The sequence below is a fragment of the Cetorhinus maximus genome, chromosome 6 (genome assembly GCF_964194155.1).
Source record: "Cetorhinus maximus chromosome 6, sCetMax3.hap1.1, whole genome shotgun sequence".
Lineage (NCBI taxonomy): Eukaryota > Metazoa > Chordata > Chondrichthyes > Lamniformes > Cetorhinidae > Cetorhinus > Cetorhinus maximus.
The window spans coordinates 93,742,313-93,763,893 of NC_135884.1; the positions used below are offsets into that span (position 1 = coordinate 93,742,313).

At 42.3% G+C, this 21,581-nt stretch overlaps 2 protein-coding genes across 11 annotated transcripts in view; one reads left to right on the forward strand and one right to left on the reverse strand.

The window, feature by feature from the left end:
- The window catches only part of tradd (tnfrsf1a-associated via death domain), a 36,790-nt gene extending 26,818 nt beyond the window's left edge, over positions 1 to 9,972 (reverse strand). The window contains exon 1 of one of the 3 annotated variants that reach the window (XM_078544071.1): positions 9,841 to 9,972. The gene's annotated coding sequence lies outside the window, so the exon portion shown is untranslated. Of the gene's footprint in view, positions 1 to 4,621; positions 4,737 to 9,782 lie in introns of those variants that run through there. The other 2 variants (XM_078544072.1, XM_078544073.1) reach the window with 2 other exon arrangements.
- A 285-nt stretch (positions 9,973 to 10,257) lies between these two features.
- hsf4 (heat shock transcription factor 4) overlaps positions 10,258 to 21,581 on the forward strand; it is a 96,363-nt gene continuing 85,039 nt past the window's right edge. For 3 of the 8 annotated variants that reach the window (XM_078544098.1, XM_078544095.1, XM_078544104.1), the window contains exons 1-5: positions 10,258 to 10,356; positions 11,289 to 11,612; positions 14,033 to 14,118; positions 14,395 to 16,821; positions 18,956 to 19,102. The gene's annotated coding sequence lies outside the window, so the exon portion shown is untranslated. The other 5 variants (XM_078544099.1, XM_078544100.1, XM_078544096.1 and 2 more) reach the window with 5 other exon arrangements.

Consider the following 21,581-nt stretch of genomic DNA (forward strand, 5'->3'; position numbering starts at 1 on the left):
TGTCTCACCACCACCATCTTCTCAAGGATAATTAAGCATGGGAAATAAATGCTGGCTTTGCCATCAATGCCAACAACCTGTGACTGAATATATTAAAAAAAAAACAGCTGCAGATTTGCAATGACTCCTCGGTATCCATTCCTGTCGATTATCAAATTGAAACATTGCAGAAAGAAAAGGACATTTTGCTTTTTCTATACTCTTCCTGTAAACACCATAATGAAATGTATTGTACCAACAGGATTACTAATCAGCTCCAAGCTTCTTCTATTTATCTAAATTTAATTTAGAAAAAAATACAAAATGGAGGGCAAAACCAAAACAAAACTGGATGTTCAAGGCTCTTGATTCTGCCATGGTTTTAAAAGATGCAATCTGTAAACCTATTGCCATCAGCTGCCAGAAGGAGCCAGGGTGAGAACGGCACATGAGGAGAACAGTTTATATTTCTGAAATATAGGTGTTGGAGACTAGCTTTAAAAAGGAGCAGCACTTAATTTGTAGCTTTTAAAAAAACAAAAATATCTTCTCTCAAACCCTGCTGATCCTGCCTTTTAGTATGCCTGCTGCACACGTCAACATGTCACTGGTTGCCTGGGAAACAGGATCTACTGTAGCCAGGTGGAACTTAATTACAACCCTTCAGCCCAAAAGGAAAACCATGCTAATTTTTTAAACAATGAAAAATGATTTCACACAAATTTTTGATAAAATTGATAAAGTCAAGAGGATGTTCCTGTAGCGGGCGGTCTTCGATGTAACACATTCTCCCTAAACACTGCTGCAGTGATCAGTGCCAGTCACTGGTGAAATGGGCCGTTTCTGGGGAATGTTTCTTTAAATACCTCCAAATTGAGAATCAGATCACATTAATAGGGAATCACTAAGTGAATTGTATTCCGCTTCTTGCAATGAAGGTTCAGTTCCACCCTTCTGACAGTCCGATAGCATCCTTAGGCACAAATTTTCAAAATACTATTCACCTCTCACGAATGCCTCTAACAGTTAATCTCACGAAACTTGAAGTTTGCCCTCATGGTTAAGAGAAAAACTACGCTAAGTCGATTTAAACTTTGTTGTCATTAGAGTCCAGTTGTCTGCAAGTGTTTGAAAATAATTTACTGCAATTTACAGCAAAAGGAATGATATGATCGCTGATTCAAGGATTTAAACATTATTCAGAGCGTGCGTGTTTTTACAATGGCCGACGTTACAAATGATGTTTGCAGTGCCTCAACATGGCTGACAAAATAAATAGATGCAAAGTATGCCCAAGATTCCCCAACAGAACAAGGAAAAGCCAGATTATACATTTGTCAGAACTTCTTCAGATAGTCTTAAAGCCATTGGGAAGTGTTCAGTTCTCTCTCTAATATCAACTGAGTCTCAGTCAATACTGCATCCAAAATACAGCTAAATTCATTGTCACTGTTCAAATGTAGTGAGCAAAAGAAAATTAACCTCCAACTAAAATTACTGTCTACAATCAGACACCATCTGGAGCACTGCGTTTGGTTTTGGTCACTGCGCCTCCAAGGGGGATATATTGGCCTTGGAGGTGCAACACAGATTCACCAGAATGATGCCAAGGCTTAGGGGGTTAAATTATAAGGACATGGTGCATAAATGTTCCTTGCATTCCCTCGAGTGTAGAAAATTGAGGGGTGATCTGATTGAGATGTTTAAAATGTTAAAAGGGTTCAATAAGGATAATATGGAGAAACTGCTTCCTCCGGTGAAGGGATCAAGAACAAGAGGATGTAATCTTAAAATTAGAGCCAGCCCATTTAGGAGCAAAATTCAGGAGGCACTTTTTCACACAAAGGATAGTAAAAATCTGGAATTTATTCTCCAAAAGAATGTGGATTCTGGGAGAATCGGAGCTTTCAAGATTGAGAGATAGATGTGTGTTTGATAATGGTATCAAGGGATACGGAGCAAAAGATAGAAAATGGAACCAAGCTGTGATCTAACTGAATGATGGAGCAGACTCAAGGGGCTAAATGGCCTCTTGCTGTTCCTATGCTCCCAAGAAAAAAGGCAGACATTCTGAAGGAAGCTTCATATCCATCGCCAATGTCTCCTTTTTGATTTTCTCACAACTACCTTCCATCTTATTGGGGTCATGCCCGGCATTAACACAACTCTATCTTCAGCACTCTAATGGAACCAGCGCATAAAGATTCCTCTCACAGGACTAACTCTTGCCCATTCCACTGAGCACCAAGCATGTTCTAGGAGATAAAAACAAAAAACTAAAAAACTACTGCGGATGCCAGAAATCCAAAACAAAAACAGAACTACCTGGAAAAACTCAGCAGGTCTGGCAGCATCGGGTGGAGAAGAAAAGAGTCGACGTTTCGGGTCCACACGACCCTTCAACAGAACAGTTGTTCTCCCAAACAGTGAACACCGAAATAGCAAGTGCCCCTTTATATAGACACATTAGCTCGAATGCAATCCTTCCTCGTATGTCTCTCATTTCTGCAAATCTCTCAACTGAAATTCGTTCCAGTGAAGAGCACCGAGATCCTTTATGTCCACTGGAGGGTGAAAGCAGAACTGTGGCTTAATGTCCCAGCTGAAAGACAGCATCTCCAACAGTGCAGCATACTCTGAGCATTTTAGTGAAGTGTCAGGCTGGATAATGTACTCAAGCCTTCAGTGTGGGGCTTGAACCCATTAACCCGCATTACCATTAAGCCAGGACTGACATATACTGGGTTTCTGCCAGTGCCAAAATATTAGTCGGCGGCATTATGAGATTACGGATGGTGTAGATCTCATTCAAGAAAGAGTTGGGCAGTGACTAAAGAGCTCCTGGTAGTGTTGGAATGAAAGGCATAAATAAGATGGATATGAGGTTATAGAAGTTGATCACTGACTAGCAGGTGAGAAGGGAGGTTGAAAATGTTGGGATTTACAGCAATAAATGCCACAGCGAAGGATACTAAGCGAGGCACAGAGGGAAGAAACGGGCTCTTTTCAAGAGACATTCAAGGCTAGGTCAGGGGCTATTCAGTGTAAGGATCATGGAGGCATATGATGGAGACAGAGTAAAATAAATTGGAGAATGGCTGGGTGGAGAGCAGGGAATACGAAAAGAAAAATGGAACATGTGGATTACCAAGGGAACATTGTGCAAGTAAGAGGGCTTGGATGTGGCAGGAAAAGTTCATGAAAATGGAACCTTTAGGTTATGTGGACTGGGGGAGGTGGGGGTGGGGTGGGAGTGCTAGGTGGGTTACTGGCATAGGGCCTCACACAAGATAGGAAAAGCAGTCCAAGAATTTTTTTCATTCTTTCACAGGATGTGGGTGTCACTGGCTGGGCCAGCATTTATTGCCCATCCCTAATTGCCTTGGAGAAGGTGGTGGTGAGCTGCCTTTTTGAACTGCTGCAGTCCATGTGGTGTAGGTACACCCATGGTGCTGTTAGGTAGGAAGTTCCAGGATTTTGACCCACCAACAGTGAAGGAATGGCGATATATTTTCAAAGTCAGGATGGTGTGTGGCTTGGAGGGGAACTTGCAGGTGGTGGTGTTCCCATCCACCTGCTGCCTTTCTCCTTCTAGGTGGTAGTGGCTGTTGAAGGAGCCTTGGTGAGTTGCTGCAGTGCATCTTGTGCATTCTGAGGCAAGAGGAACCATGGTGCTGTTCAGGATGAGGCAGCCTCCAAACAAGCATACGCAGTGGTGTGAAAGCAGCAGCCAGCCCAGCAGCAGGTGGAGGTCAGGTTAAGTAACTTCTCCACTTCAAACTTCAGAAGTGTTGTCTCAAAGATGGTGTTTGTAGACATCTGGTTTTCTTTTTTTTATGATAGTGATATTTTATTTTTTTAAAAATCAAATATCAATATCGAAGTCAGATATCCAGGCCAAAGCTTCCCGTGTACATCTTGTAGGCTGCCTGTGAATTGCCCGAGGGCAGTGTTCGATGATGGGCTCTAGAGTCTGATTAGGAGTTCCAATCTCATGGGGTTGCTTTAACACTCTACCAATGGAGAAGGTGACAGCATCTACAATGACTAGTTCTGAATGATTGGTCACTGTTAATGGGGAAGGTTAGATCCTTCAGATAGCCTTGTCGGTTCCCCTGTTAGAAATTACTTCTAACGGTCACAGTTCTGCCAAGGATTACACTATCAGTCATCAAGGCTCAGGGAGACTGAAGGGCTTGGGCGACGGCCAAAATTGGCCTTGATTCGAGATGGGCTGGTCGAAACAATCTGGATTGGTATGTCTTTGTTGATGTAACACTTGTACTCTCCGGAGACTGCAGATTCAGGACTTAGATGTGGTGATACGAAGTTTGCCAATGCACACAGCCAGGGTGCTGGTGTGGATAAAAACATGCCGTGATGATTCTCATAATTGACAGATTTGACATGCAGAGTTAATGCCCATTCCAGGGAGCAGTGCTTTGCTGGAGAATATATCAGGATGTGTGATGTTATACGGAGGTTTTTGAGTGTCTGCTCCCCATGTGGATCTGAAAGTTTCTGGATCCGGCTGACCCTACTCTAGTTACCCTCCCACCCCTGAAGTTCTGGAGATGTTGTGTATATCAGAAGGAGCGATTGTATTTGATGCCTAATAGGAGGGGTATTTGGTATGGTTTACCTCTGTGCCATAAAAAACTTTCAAGGCTTGATTTGTAGAGGTGGAATATCGAAGAAGTGATGGTTGCTTGCGTGTTTGGTCAAAGTCGTCATTGGCTGAAGTAGGCCTTCATCCTCTGTAAAACACAGGTTAGGGCTTCCTCAGACACATTTTTGTTTTGCACGGCTAAAGCAATGCCATGTGCATACACACATTTGCAGGACTGTTTCAGGCAGATCGCTGGTGTAAACATTGACTAACAGGCTACTAGGACTTAACTGAATCAGTGTTCTGTGTCTTCTTGCTCAGGTGATGGCTCATCCTGTTACGCCACCTTAGGTCACACTCAGTGAGGGTGGTAAATCAAGCAATCAGTTTCACAACTCCATGAAAAGGTCTGCTTATCCACACAAGTTCTCCGTCTGTTGTGTCTTCTGGATCCCACAAATTAGAAATAATCACACTTTTGACTCAGCAAATGTATTTCTTTCAACTCTTCATGTGACTAGTGGACTGAAGATTGTTACCTGACACATGATTGCAGTGCAACAGTGAATGTGGCACCCCGGGATATATATTTCACATAACATTTAGTTCATAGCTCTTTACGAATAATATAAACAGTATAACAATATAACACCATCCTTTCTGCACTGATAACTCTTCCTCAAGCGATGTCAAATCATGTAGGCAGGAAAATATCTCCATATTCTAGTGGCAAACACCATTGTCAAGGCAAGTTCATTGTTCACAACGTCACTTCAAACTACCTGAGTGAGAGCTCCCCAATACTAACAGAGATTGACTGAACATTAGCTCAGGACTCTCAAGGTGGTTTCTAGAAAGCAATGTACATCAAAGGAGTTCAGGCTCAACATTGCCTCTTCCTCCCCTATTCCAGTGTCGACCTACACATCCTTTCTAGGTGCTGAGCCTGCCTTCTTGGTAAACAAGCAGTCTCAGGGTCATTGACAAACTCACAATTAGGTTGGTGCATGAACAGTTTCCAACTTGTGGCACCCAGTGAGTTGATATTTATCCGGACAGGCAACAAAGTAGACTGGTGCACCTAGAAGAAAATCCCTGTTCTAGCCCCCACTCTCTCCTTATGAATCATAGGACAATAATCATACCTCAATACTCAACAGGTGCTGACAACAGGCAGTTCTGTTGATCAACAGCTCATGCACGAGTGGATTATTCATTCTGACATAAATTAAGATCTCTTCAGGACTCTCTGATACCAGAAACCAGCTTCCATCGCATCACTGGACAAATTTCCTCTCTACTATTTGTGGAGGAATGTTTGGACATCCCAGCATTCTCAAAGTCTCTCAGGTTTCTGTTTGCCATTTTCCATTTTTTTTCAAAATAAAAAACAGGGTCCAGCAAAATCCAGAGGCATTTCCACTCAATCTCAGGCTTGATCCTCCATCTGGATCCTGCAGATTTACCATTTACCACCTGACTATTGGTGCTGGGCTTTGCAAAGTTTTTAAATCAAGCCTTTCTTGTTCAGTGGCAAGTACCGTCGAACTGTATAACTTTACATGGTGTGGTGTATCAATCTTGACATCAACCCTTGCTATTTGTTTATGTTGCTTTGTTTCGTGTGCATCCCTGCATGAAACTAAAGTGTTTACAAAAACATACAGCAGCACTTTCAGCTTCCTTGCAAGCCACTACTTTCAGGTTTGTATATTGAATACCCATCTATCATTTTGAGTGATTGTGAATGCAGAAGTCCAAAATGCTCACCTTTGGTCTAATCCTTTTTAAATTGTGTAAATTGATGTATTTCCCTTTTGGACAGGCACTGGATCTGAAGTTTCTTACAAGAAAACATGTTCTTCTCGTCAGCCCAGTTTCAGCTGAAAGACCGAGCAGGATTCAAACAATAGTAATCCAGTATCTTTATTTGGGTTGGCAGAGCAGATGGTACTCGAGGCATACTATTGGAAACCCTCTAATTCTCCCATAGTTGGCTTGACTCCACCATGTCAACATTAAACCCAAGAACTCCAGCATGTGGAGAAATCACAGCTACGTCCTAAGACTCTACGGGCCCAAGTAGCAAATGTCTATAATGCACAATTTTTCAAGCTAGAGTATCTTAAATTGAAAATGCTTAACGGTTTAAATAAGCCTTTAGAGGAACTAGCTCTTTAAATGCCTTTTGCCAAGTTTGAAATTGAGGTTTCGCCTGCTTGTTCAGGTACAAAACAAAGGAATCTATGAAAATGATAAACTTGGAAAGGCTAACATTCCATCAAGTGTCCCCTATAGTCATGCTGCAACTAAGCAACTTGGCATCCATGTTCCCACCCATTTAAAAGATTCCATGACACCATTCAAAGAAGCAGTGGGATTTCTCCTAGTGTCCCAAATCCCACCTTCAGCCAACACCACCAAAACATATTAACTGGTCATTCATCTCATTTGTGACTTGTTGGCCTTACTGTGCACAAGCTAGCTGTGACTTATATAACAGAGAGTGCACTTCAAAAATAATTCATTAGTTATAAAAGGAAAGGCTTTCATTTATTCAGCCCCTTTTACAGCTAGTGGATGTCACAAAGCACTTCTTTTTATGGTTTCTGGCAAATTCACACCTCTTTGGTGTATAACTGCCACCTACTGTATCGGAGGAAGTGCAATGCAAAAAAAAACCTAAATTCTATGCGCTAATCCTGGGAAATATAACAAAAATGCCACAACTTCATAAATATCCCAATACCCAAACCTAACAACTAAAATACTAGCCACCATATCACACTGTATACCTTCCTGTTGTAAATTAAACTGCCTAGTTCCCCTTTCAGCTGCAATCTTCGTGCCGTGTGATAAATTGCTTCACCGATTGCAGGAATCTTTCCCCACAATTCTGACACAAACCATCAGCATGCTTCCCTATTAAATACAGAGACCCATTTAACCCACAGTGCCAAATCTGAATCCTGCTCATAATCACCTCATCCCTTCTACACTTCCCAGTGAATTTACTAGATAACTTCACATTGTTTTGACTCTGATGTAAAATGTCTTCCTTTCTCATCCATATCCCACTTTTGTTGCCAAAATGCATATAGTTTATCCATAATAATAGATTTAATTTCCATCTTCCCTAATGAAATCTCAATGTCTGGAATCAAGTGATTTATAGGACTTTTAGCCAACGAATCTGCTGCCTCATTCCCTACCGCACCTTTGTGTGCTGGCATCCATAAAAAAAACAACAGTTGGGTATCGCGGTGGGGTATGTTACTCAATAAATGAAAAATTTCAAAAATAAAATCCTGTCTGGATTCAGAAAAAGATGATTGGATTGAGACCAATGCTGATGGTGAATCTGAACAAATGATGACTCTCAATGGCTTTACCTCCACTAGCCACTCTAAAGCCAACAAAATTGCCATCAAGTGAACTGAAAATACTGATAATATTGCAAAATTTGACAATTTAACATTAAATTCAGGAATAAAAACTGAACCTGTCCTTCCCATCCCAGGATCAGTATAAAGTTAGCAAGTATAAAGTTAGTATGAATAAGCAAACCAATTCTTATCTATATATTCTTTACAAAAGTAGACAAATTAAAACCTACACTATTCACAAAGCATTTTACCCAAAGAAATATTTTTAAAGTGTAGTCACTGTTGTAATGTAGGAAACATGGCAACCAATTTGCAGACAGTAAATGCCTACAAACTGCAACGTGATAATGACCAGCTCATCTGTTTTATGTGACACTGATTGTGGAATAAATATTGGCTGGGACAACCTGGACAACAGCCCTGTTCTCCTTTGAAATAGTGCTCTGGAATCTTTTACATCCACCCGAGCAGGTAGATGGGGGACTCGGTTTTAACAGCCCAACTGAGACACAGCATTTCCGGCAGAGCAGAACTCCCTCAGTACTGCACTGAAGTGTCAGCTTTGATATTTGTGCTCAGGCCCTGTAGTGGGACTTGACCCCATAACGTGTGACTCGGAGGAAAGAGCGTGACCAACTGAGCCACAGCTGACACAACTTTCTAATGTTCTGTGGGTGTGAACTGCAAATGCAGGGTTGTTCAAAGAAACAAATTAATTTGCATTTAACAATGTGAATGCCTGTAACCTAAGGCCAAATAAGTATGTCAAATCAGCCCTGGAAGTATCTCACTCTACATGGGATTCATTCTTAATAAGTACTTTTGGACCAGTACTGTTGAGAATAATGAATAATGACTCTGCCATCACACTCACTTTTGGTGATACCTGTATTCCAACCCCGACCACCAGGTCTGAAGAGTAGCTTCTACCCACTAAATTTACTGTGAGGGGGTGCAATGTAAAAGTTACAAGTAGTATTTCCCCCTGAACAGCCTTTATTCTACCACTCTCTGGTCACCTACTAAGCTAACAATTCTATACCATTTTCAACTTGGCTGAGTTAATAATGTTCTTAATTCTTAAACTAAAACTTGTGCTTAAATTTCGCTCCGGGTTTGAGCACATAATCTGGTTCGACATTTTAATACATTACTGAAGCCATTCTCCATTGTCAGAGGTACCCTTCCTTCAGAGGAGTTATTAAATCCTCCCCCTCTTTTGTAGTTTTTAAATAGTAAGTATTAGTATTAATCAAAATATTGCGAGAGTGTTCTAACCAACATTCCTCTCTCCAACAAAAAAAATAGATTGCAATCATTTCTCTCATCAGTATTTGTGTGCAAAATGGCTGACATTTTACTGCATTGCAAAGCAAGTGCTGTGGGATGCTTCTTAGAGATGAGGGGTTACAGAAATTCAAACTCCGCCTTTCTAAAAAGTAGCTCCAGGTCTGAGGGCTTCCAAACACTAGGACTTAACTAATTTGAGATAACAAAACTAGATATCAAATAAAAAGAGCACCATGAGCATAAATCACTTTTTAAATTGCCCACTGATTTAGACAGAAAAGACGCCTTCATTATTCTGCCTTGCAAACCACCTCAGCGAAGCTTCGTCTGGAGTGAGAAACACGAAGCCCCTCCAAGGATAAATACTGGAAACTGGTGAGCAAATAAATATCCAACCCTTCCCCATCAGATTGATTATGTCTGTCTCACGTAGAACAAAGCAGGCCACGTTCATAGGCGACCCAGCCCTTAGAAACAAGCGCACCGTTCTGCTTGGACTGAAACAACCCGAGTGGTACCTGGTTGCTAGGTTACTCTGCCCGGTACAGGTGACCCCCCCACCCCCCGGTCACTTACCGCGAGCTCTCCGCCGCCGCCGCCTTCTCAGCCACTTCCGCCTCCAGCGTCGCAATATCTTCGCTCCTGCGCAGTTCAGTCGCTCTGAAAACGTGACTACTGTTCCGCCTTGTCAGGCGCTATTTGAATGAAAGGCTCTTTGGGAGCTGCCAGCCTGCAGCAAGTTCAGAAAGAGAGGTTACAATGTTGTGCTCCAGCGTTGCGACCTCAGGCCTTTCTCTGCAAGGTTCAATAGGCCCAGTAATGGAAGTGCGAAAAGACCACAATGCACAGCGAAGCAGAAACCGCCTTATGTTTTTTTTTTAAGGGTGCCGATTTGCATGGTGGGATTGAGATCGGCGCATGCGCATTTCAGACCCGGCTGGTTCCGGCCTGAGCTCTGGAAGGTTCCGTGCTGCCCTGGAGACTGCTTCTCCAGCGCCTCCTGGACAAGTGGCCTCCGGTCCTATTGCGAGCCTCCCCCACCCCACCCCACCTCACCTCCCCCTCCCAACCAAATCTAACCTGGAAACAGAGGTAAGGAAGGTGGGAGGGAGCTGACAGGAAAGCAAAGTGAAGGGAGGCTGGGAAAAGGCGAAAGAAAGATGGAGCTTTCTGCTTCATCCAAATAGTGCCATGGAGTCCTGGGAAGGCAGACAAGGCCGTGCGGGCTTAGTGCCTAATAGGCAGGGAAGGAGTAGCAATGCTGGAGCTGGAAAGAGGAAGTTGCATTGATGAAACGCATCTTTAATTTCATAACCAATGATTTCCTGTGGCAGTGCAAGTCACTCCTGCTGCAAGCAGCCATTGTGCGGATAGCAAAGTCCCATTCATTGTAATCGGATGAAACATTAGTTAACTTCCTTTGGTTGAGGGATGAATGTTAACCAGGACACCAGCAGCACCCCCAGCTGCTGCAGCATCTTTTTAAGACACCAGAACAGGAAGGCAGGATCTCAGTTTAATATAAAGACAGAAAGTGCTGGAAAAGCTCAGCAGGTCTGGCAGCATCTGTGGAGAGAGATAAACATTTCAAGTCCAATATGACTTTCTGTTTTTATTTCAGGTCTCCAGCGTGTGCAATATTTTGCTTTTATCTCAGTTTAGCATCTTTCATCAGGAAAGACAATGCAGCGCTCCCAACAGTTCTGCACTTGAGTGTCATTCTGGATTACCTGCTTAAGCCCTGGGATGGGGCTTGACCTGCAGCCTTCTGACTTTGAGGCTGGCATGCTATAGATTGTAGCCAACTGACACTAAGTGAGAAAGAAATAATCGGAGAAAAAGAGACAGTTTTCTTCAAGCATAGTCAGCACTTGTGGAGCTGGTTGTTAGAAAAGTTTCCATTTTGAGCACTACTGAATCAGACTGTTCATTGGGATTTTAGACCTATTGTTGAGGTTGTCATTGCTTGAGTAAGTCATGAGCAAATATGGGCTTAAAAAGTATTAAAACATATTTCCCCACAGTTCTAGATTTTGCTTCAATAACATTAACTCAGCCCACTCCTAGCAATTAGAACAGGAAAATGCAGAAAACACATCCGGCCATTGTCATTTTACTTCACAATTTCTTCAATTCTGCATATTGCAACAGTGTAAAGATCGCCAGTTGGAATAACTGTTCAACAGTGGAAAGTTGCCAAGTCTTGATAACTTTGAGGGTGTGTGTGACATGGTTAAAAATTCAATCCAGAAATGAAGGAACTGACAGAGAAGGCATGGAATGAGTATTTTTCAAATAGTGAGAGACCTTGCTTCACAACCTAGCTCATTCCCAAACAGTGAGACAGCGTGCACTATAAACCAAACCATCTCCAGTTAGAGAGATAGTGATAAATTTTATTGTCGGGAGAGAAAGTTTTGGGTTTGCTAGTCTGGAGACACCAGAGTTCAGCTGAGACACTAACTTTAGAAAAGCCTGCAAAAAAAAAAGTGGAGATGGATAAATCTGGTAAATACAGGCCAATCAACTTAATGTCAATGATGGGAAAACCAAGAAAGACCTTTGTCAAAATAAAATTAACTCTCACTTGGAGAAGCATAGGTTGATAAGTGACAGACAACATGAACTTGTCTGATGTCGTCTGATCAACCTGATCGAATTGTTTAAATGGTTGTTTCCTGACTGGAGAAGTATTCCCCAGGGATCGGTGTCAGAACCGTTGTGTTTCTTCTTGTACAAATGACCTGGGTATAGCAAGTAAAATTTCCAAGTTTGCAGATGGTACTAAACTTGGCAGCATAGTAAATAGTGAGTAGGATAGCAGCAGACTTCAGGAGGGCAGAGACGGATTGGTGAAACGTGCAGACACATGTCAGATGCAATATAATGCAGATAAATATGAAGTGATGTACTTTGGGTAGAGCAACATGGGGGAAGGGTATAACCTAAAAGTGTAATATTTAGAGGGTTTTCAAGAGCAGAGGGACCTGAAAGCACATATTCACAAATTTTTGAAAGGTGACAAAACAAGTTGATAAGGTGGTTAAGGAAAACATGCAGAATACTTTTCATTGTAAATAGAGGTGTTGAATACAAAGGCAAAGAAGTTCTGCTAAACCTCAAGAAAATTATTGGTTAGACCTCAGCTTAAGTACTTGCATACAATTTTGGGCACCACAATTTAGAAAGGTTTTTTAGCGAGGGTACAGATGAGGTTTACCAGGATGATACCAGGGATGAGGGACTTCTGTTATATGGAGACTGGAGAAGCGAAATACTTGGAGCAGAGAAGGGTAAGGGGAGATCTAATGGAGTTATTCAAAATCATGAGTTTTGATAGACAAAGTAGGAAGAAATTGTTTCCTTTGGCAAGTTGGTTGGCAGCAGATGTCACAGATTTAAAATAATTGACAAAGCTAAGGGGAAATAAGGATAATATTTTCACACAGAGGGTTGTTAAGATCGGGATTGCAGTATCTGAGAGTGTTGAATTCCATAGGAAATTTGAAAGGCAATTGGACATGTACTTGAAGAGGATCAATTTGCAGGGTATTGTGGAGGAAGCTGGGCTGTGGGCTTAGATTGGACTGCTCTTTCAAAGTTAGCACAGGCATGATGGGCTGAATGGTCTCCTTCAGTGTTGTAAGGTTCTGTTTGTTTCAGTTCTGTCAGTGTTACTATATCTATATTCACTAGGATATAGGTGCTGCTGGACATACTGCACTGCTTCAGCTTGTTTGTCATCCAAAATATATGCAGGTTTTATGTGGAGTTATCAACAATTTAACTGACGGCGAAAAGTTTCTCCCCTCTATCTATTTTTGAAATGAAACTTTGATCAATAATTCCGTCAATGGGGAGAGGAGATTAGTGTCCTATTCCAGAAAGCCAGGTGGTGAAGGATAGAACTGGAACCAATCTGTGTTTATAAGTTTTATTTACAAAGTTACATACTACAAAAATACACCTCTTAACCGAGCCACCACGTATTTACTTAATAGAAGCACAGGTGAATCACCAGTTAATGCCCACCCCCTGCACACAATTACGATTTCCTTCTCGCTCTTCAACTAAAAACTAGAGTTTACAGTTGCAACTAAATTTTCAAAACAACCTAAATCAAGGAACTCCATATTCTGTACAAAGCATAACGTTGCGAGATGTCTCTCTACTAGGACTTCTAACAATTTCTTTGTCCAGGCATTACTTTTCATAAGAGGCAGTTGATAACTTGCATCCATTCATTTAATTTTAGATATTTTCTTTCTCTCCAGCATTTGTTTCAAACCAGCAAGGTGCATTTGTAATCTGTTCTCACTCACTCTTTGTGTATGTAATCCCACAATGAACTATTATCTACATAACATTCAATGGGTATAAGACTATCTTCAATACTCCCGTTGCACAGAATCTCATTTAAAACATTTGACAAATGGAATCCCAAATCCACTGCCTCCACAGTGTTTTAGCAGTGCACTTTTAATAATCGTTTTTATTTCTTAGCTTCCGTAGCTAAAGGACATTTCCCATTTTCACCCAGCAGGAATGTTATGAAGCCAGCTCACTAGAAGGCCCACCAGGCAGATTAGTATGTAAAGCATTGCTAAAAATGACTAGTTTCATGGTCTGTCCTTAAAACATTCTCCACTTGAGGGGGTTTCATCCTAGCACTTAATTCTAATACATTAAAACTAGTATCTGGTCTACTGAGTCCACAATCAGTTCAGTTGACCAATTAATCTTCGCAATTGCTCTGACTCTTCTCTAGATATAACTTCATCTTTCTGTGATGACCCAGCACGAGTAACCCAGACTGGACTAACACTCGTTCAATAGGATTGACTTAAAGTTACAGTAAGCCCCTGCTTTAAGTTATTTCATATTGTGTCTTTCTGCTTTAACGTGGTGAATATACTGGAGCCGGTATGCACGCTGAACGTTGTGACTTTTGCATTAACATCATTTTGCACCGGGCCTTGCGTAGTGTCGCAAGAACTGATTGGTGCCATCTTGGAATGAGTGCAAGGAGACATGTTCGATCGCGTTCTAGGCAACGGCTTTTACTGAAAACTCTGCAGTACAGTGCTGCACGAAGAAACACTATACCCAATGTATTTTTCTTTTTTTCAGGGGTAAAATTGAAGCCTGGAATGCTCACTTTTATGCAGTACAGGTGCAGTTCCTGACTCTGCAATCCTCTTTTCATTTTGGAGCCCCAGGTGTGGTTGCTGTGGAGCTTTGCATTGGGTGAGGCAGGGAGGCCATTTTAAAGTCGTTGAGAGAAGCATTTGCTGCAGGTAAAATTAGTTTCCTTGGCTCAGGGGCTCGTTTGGGTGAAAAATGCATGGTGCAGTACTTACCCTCCAGGAATCTGGCTCTGCAATTTTCTGATTAATTTTGGAGCCCTGAGTGTGGCCTTGTTCAACTTTGTATCCTCTGGGTGGAGGCAGAGAGGCCATTTTAAAATTGTTCGAGATTGTTTCAAGCTTGTGATTTAGTCCTTCAATCCCTTGGAATCACGCTTAAACATGAGTCAAAAACGTCGAGCAAGTGATGGTGGTGAGTCTGCTGCTGCTAAGAAAACAAGAAAAACTATCTCTTTAGAAATGAAATTGGAGGTTTTGAAACGTTTTGAGGCCGGAGAACGAGCTGTGGCTATTGGCAGAGCACTTGGACTACCTCCTACGACAGTGAGAACAATCCGTGGTTATGCTGACAAAATCAAAAAAAGTGCACTAAGTGTTACACCTTTCAGTGCTGGCAGGATAAGTCGGAGTAGAAGCAGCATCATGGAAAATATGGAAAGACTTTTGGAAGTCTGGATCAAAGACCAAAACCAGCGCAACGTGCCTCTTAGTTTGATGGTCATCCAAGCAAAAGCTAAAAGCTTGTATGATGACTTACAGAATGAGCAGGGTGAGAGTTCACAGTCGGAAAGTTTCAGTGCTAGTCGTGGTTGGTTCGAGCGTTTCAAGAAACGTTCCTGTTTGCACAACATTAAAGTGACCGGTGAAGCAGCTACTGAAGCAGCTGATGAATTTCCTTCCCAATTGAAGAGAATTATTGAAGAAGTTGGCTACTCACCAAAACAAGTCTTTAACTTTGACGAGGTAGGGCTTTCCTGGAAGCGTATGCCACAGAGAACATATATCTCCAAAGAGGGGAAGACCGAGTGTGCCAGCAACCACAAAGGATCACATGACACTGTCCCTGAAGTTCAGCATGAAATTATCACCTTGGCAAGGGAAGTTGGCTTTGATGAAGTGGAAGAGGCTGACATGGTGAAACTGCTTGGGTCCCATGGAGAGAAATCATCCAGTGAAGATTTAATGCAACTAGAGAGTCAACAAGCTGAAGAGGAAGTTGGCACTGAAACACCACCCCCTCGAGTTTTGTCAACAAAACGACTGTCAAGAGCTTTCCAACTCATTGAAGAGGCAATGGAAATCATCACAGAGAATGACCCAAACAAAGAGCGCAGTGCCAAAGTGAAGCGTGCGATCAATGATGGCATTAACTGCTACAAGGAGATCTACCGACAGAAGAAAAAGGAGACAATCCAACAGTCCTTGGATAAATTTTTCAAGGTCGTTGACGATCCTGGTCCTTCGTCCCATTAATTCCACCAGTATCTGTCCGTTCAACCTACGCTGCCTTCAATTCGAGACTAAAATCTCTTCAGCTTCAGTCATCGAGTTTGTATATGCAGAAGACGTTTTTATGTGCACTCATCTCAGAAAGTATATAAGAAAATGGGCCTTTCACTAAATACCTGGAAAATGAAGGTCCTCTTCCAACCAGCTCCCACAGCACAACACCTCTCCCCATTGATTAAGATCAACGGTGAGATCTTAAACAATGTGGATCACTCTCCATATCTTCTGAGCTGCTTCTTGATGAAGGCAGACATAGACAACGAAATTCATCATTGCCCCCAATGTGCCAGCTCAGCCTTCAGCTGACTGAGATTAAGAGCATTTGAGGGCCAGGTTCTCAAACCTGATCCTAAGGTCATGGCTCACCGGGCAGCAGTGATCCCTGCACTCCTACCAATGCTTCTGACACCTGGACAACCTGCAGCAAGCACCTCAAAGCACCATCAGCAGTGCCTTCACAAGATCCTCCAAATCTAGTGGCAAGAAAGGCGGTCCAATAGCGGTGCCCTCTCCCAGTTCAATATGCCAACCATTGAGGCATTATCACTTAATACACCACCTCTACTATAACACTTTCGGAATGCCCTCAAACCATTCCAGAAGAGCTCAAATATCCCCACTGACTCATGGCAGCCCCTGGCTACTGACCGACCAAAATGCAGCAGTTTCATTTGGGAAGGCACTAAACACATCGAGAGACTTCGTTGGGAGCATGCAGAGGTGAAGTCAGGGCGTCGAAGAGAGTGCACAGACTTCCAAAGAATTCAGCTACCTGGCCCTCTAAGCAATATCTGCCCCACAAGTGATAGTGTCTGTAGATGGTGCATTGGACTTCATTGAAGCAGAATGGAAGCAAGTCATCCTCAAACCTGAGGGACTGTCTAAGAAGAAAGGCAGACTGGTGAGTGTTATCTAATTTGAATTTATACTGTATTTATCTTTTATATTTAGTGATTTATTTTACAAGTTATTTCTTTTAGGAATGTACAGTACTGTACATGTACAGTATTTCAACTTGTGATTAGTTTTTCCAGATGAGAAATGTCCAAAAAGATCTAGCTCCAGTTTATACATTGATTCCTATGGGAACCTCTGATTCACTTAAAGCCTTTTCATTTAAAGTCACAATTTAAAAGAATGCAACGAGGACTTTAAGTGAGAAATTACTGTATTCTAGACCTACTTTACTTAATATCTAAACCAACATAGTTGAAAGTCCCACAAGCTTGACAGCCAGTTTTAAATTCTGCTCTAACCTTATTAACAAGATGCTTCTCAAATTCCACAATACTCATAAGGAATCAACAGATCGACAAATCAAGATGCCTGAAATGGTGTCGTCTTTACTTCCTTTATGATGCTAATAAAATGTTCTGCTTTTAGCTGAACGCAATCTATATTCAGCAAAACAGATCTCACCAAAACATACCTTACCCTGGAGGCATCATTCAGGCCATCAACACATTTGTTTAGTCTCCATAGTTTTCCTTCTGCATCTGTTGCCTCTTTGGGTGGTTTCAGAAGCACATCACTCTGAAAAGTATCAGCATGCAGAATTGGAATTTTTATACCGATTGATCTATGCTCCAATGAATATATAGTCAAAGGAGCCAGAAAGACTTACAATGACTGTTCAAGCTCTGGGAGAGTCCACTCTAACAGTTGTATCACAAAGTCACTCTTCAAAACCCCTAGCAACTAGCCTCGCTTTAACTTTACAAGTCCCATTTTCTAGCCTTTTTTCTAGTACAAAACTCTTGTGACAAAGCTGGTTGACCCTTAGCTTAGAGTTTATTGTGGTACCAAATATCTCCAACTATCTAACTCACTTTGTTTTGGCTCTGTTATTAGGTTATCCTCACATTTATTGGTAGCCACCAAAACTTCATGGTCATAGGAAGTTCTGTTCCGAGACTATTCTTGGCCTTTATTTCATTGTCTAACCTAGTTAAATTATTGCCCTTCCATTTTTATGTCTGCTGTCGGAGCTCCTACTGCTCCCTTTTGCACTATTAGAGACTCTTCCCCAGTAAGTAATCATTTTCTTACACCAGAGTCACTTCTGGACCCACTATCAGTACAGGCAGTGTGCTTTCCTACTCTCCACTCTTCCACCCAATCCTGCCAGTCCATGACTTCCCTTCTTGACCATCATCCTGGACATGCAATCAATATTGAAACTTACCAGTTGCTTCTCTTGCTCATCACATAATTGTCACATCCCACCACTCATTCAACCTCTCTGGAATGTATGTCACCCGAATACCCACTCTGGATTATTGGCCTTTGGCCATATCCACAAATATTCACTCCCTCCACCACCGACGCACAGTAGCAGCAGTGTGTACCATCTACAAGATGCACTGCAGGAATTCACCAAGGCTCCTTAGACAGCACCTTCCAAACCCATGACCACTACCAACTAGAAGGGCAAGGGCAGCAGATAGATTGGCACACCACCACCTGGAAGTTCCCCCCCAAGTCACTCACCATCCAGGCTTGGAAATATATCGCTGTCCTTAACTGTCGCTGGGTCAAAATCCTGGAACTCCCTTCCTAACAGCACTGTGGGTGTACCTACACCACACGGACTGCAGTGGTTCAAGATGGCAGCTCACCACCACCTTCCCAAGGGCAACTAGGATGGGCAATAAATACTTGCCTAGCCAGCAAAGCCCACATCCCATGAATGAATAAAAAAAATACTATGTCGTGTGTGTCAAGATGACTCACATTACCACTATCCAGCTCTAGGTCTACTGCATTCTGTACCTCAGAACCCTCATCATAAAAACACATGAGCACTTAAAATACAAGGTGTTTTGTTTGCTTCTATCAGCAGCTCAGAGTCCAAGATTTAACCCTGGTTAATCGTGAGGAATGAGCCTTAACAATTTGATTGCTATGTTTGATAAGTACTAGCTTAACAGGACATCTATTCCCCATGATCTTTTGTTATAATGTACTAAATCTCCTGAATTGAAGCCTGTTTCAGATGGTTAAACAGTGCCTTGGTATGCTCTGATTTCTCTCAGGTATCTCAGCCCTGATGAAAGCCTGTCAACTTGCTTGCAAAGCATTCAAACGTGCAGAAAAAAAGGCGAACTGCTGGTACCTTCTAGAGCAGGAGGACTGTTATACAGAACTGAAGGCAGTTTGGGATATTGTACATAGACTAGTAGGTAGGAACTCAATCTTCCAACCATCAGAGTGAATTCTCTGCATGAACCATGCCTGGATGATTGTCACCTTGCAGTCTGGTTGATCAGCTAAAATTTTGTGCAGCATTTCATCAATCACTGCGCGATTCCTTTCACAAAATCCATTGCTGAAAGGACTTTCAATTACAGTATTCATGACCATGAATTTCATGTGTTCACCCATGTCTCTGAACAAATCATTGGCAAATTCCCCTCAATTATCAGTTTAAAAAAATTAGCTAGTGGCTCAGGTCTAGTCCCTATCCATTTCTACATGATCTTATATACCGAATCACAGAATCACACAGTGCAGAAGAGGCCCATCGAGTCTGCACTGACACGTGAGAAACACCTGACCTACCTACCTAACCCCATTTACCAGCACTTGACCCATTGACCACTTGAATATTATGACGTGCCAAGTGCTCATCTAGGTACTTTTTAAAGGATGAAAGACAACCCGCCTCCACCACCCTCCCAGGCAGTGCATTCCAGACCGTCACCACCCTCTGGGTAAAAATGTTTTTCCTCACATCCCCCCTAAACCTCCTGCCCCTCACCTTGAATTTGTGTCCCCTCGTGACTGACCCTTCAACTAAGGGGAACAGCTGCTCCCTATCCACCCTGTCCATGCCCCTCATAATCTTCTACACCTCGATCAGGTCGCCCCTCAGTTTTCTCAGCTCCAACAAAAACAACCCAAGTCTATCCAACCTCTCTTCATAACTTAAATGTTTCATCCCAGGCAATATCCTGGTGAATCTCCTCTGTACCCCCTCCAGTGCAATCACATCCTTCCTATAATGTGGCGACCAGAACTCCACACAGTACTCCAGCTGTGGCCTCACCAAGGTTCTATACAACTTCAACATGACCTCCCTACTTTTGTAATCTATGCCTCGATTGATAAAGGCAAGTGTTCCACATGTCTTTTTCACCACCCCACTAACATACCCCTCCGCCTTCGGAGATCTATGGACACACACGCCAAGGTCCCTTTGTTCCTCAGAACTTCCTAGTGTCATGCCGTTCATTGAATACTTCCTTGTCAAATTATTCCTACCAAAGTGTATCACCTCAGACTTTTCAGGGTTAAATTCCATCTGCCACTTATCTGCCCATTTGACCATCCCGTCTATATCTTCCTGTAGCCCAAGACACTCAACCTCACTGTTAACCACCCGGCCAATCTTTGTGTCATCTGCAAATTTACTAATCCTACCCCCCACAGTCACCTGTGTCGTTTATATAAATGATGAATAACAGGGGACCCAACACAGATCCCTGTGGTACGCCACTGGACACTGGCTTCCAGTCACTAAAGCCTCCTTCTGTCATCACCCTCTGTCTCCTACAACTAAGCCAATTTTGAATCCACCTCATCAAATTACCTTGTATCCCATGTGCATTTGCATTCTTTATAAGTCTCCCATGTGGGACCTTGTCAAAAGCTTTGCTGAAATCCATATAAACTACATCAATTGCACTGCCCCCATCTACACACCTGATCACCTCAAAAAATTCAATCAAATTTGTTAGGCATGACCTCCCTCTGACAAAGCCATGCTGACTATCCCTGATCAAATGATAAGTTTCATCCTTACTAAGTATTGTAAAAAGACTAAATCTAGTCACCAGTTTGATAAAGTCTAGAATGACAATATTTCTGCCTTTGTCCCATGCCTTTAGATGCATGGCAACTACCTCAGTAAAGTGCTAATAGAAGACTTTAGATGCAAGGCAACATTTGATATTTTTTCTTAAAATACAGATTTCAGATTTTTCACTAATCTGTTCCATTAGCCTCTTATACTCTTCATCAACTATGCCTGCATTTTAAAGCAGGACTTTTAACTTTTGAGCAAATTGGCTGTAACTTTAAGACAATTAGTTTTTTCCCCTTGCTGATTCTCATTTCCGTTTTTTATTCATTCATGGGATGTGGGCTTCACTGACTAGGCCAGCATTTATTGCCCATCCCTAATTGCCCTTGAAAAGGTGGTGGTGAGCTGCCTTCTTGAACTGCTGCAGTCCCTATGGTGTAGGCACATCCACAGGGAGGGAGTTCCAGGATTTTGACCTAGCTACAGTGAAGGAATGGCGATATATTTCCAAGTCAAATTGGTGAGTTACTTGGAGGGCAAATTCCAGGTGGTGGTATTGTCGAATCGTGACACAACTATGAGAGCACTGACTTGTTAGTAGCAAAACTATATTTATTCAAGCATGCTTGGGAGTAGGCTGCTCAGGACCCCACATGCGTTTCCTAGTCAGCCTAACTCCCCAAACAGAGAATCCAGCGTTGTTTATACAGCTCATAACAGGAAGTTCATACCATATAAGGTCTGTACATCAGGTAATCACTGTTATGTCATTGTTAGCATGTACACAGGACAAGCGTGGTAATACAATTACAGGCAGATGGTACATTTCACGATAAGACAGGAGACAGTTTAACTAC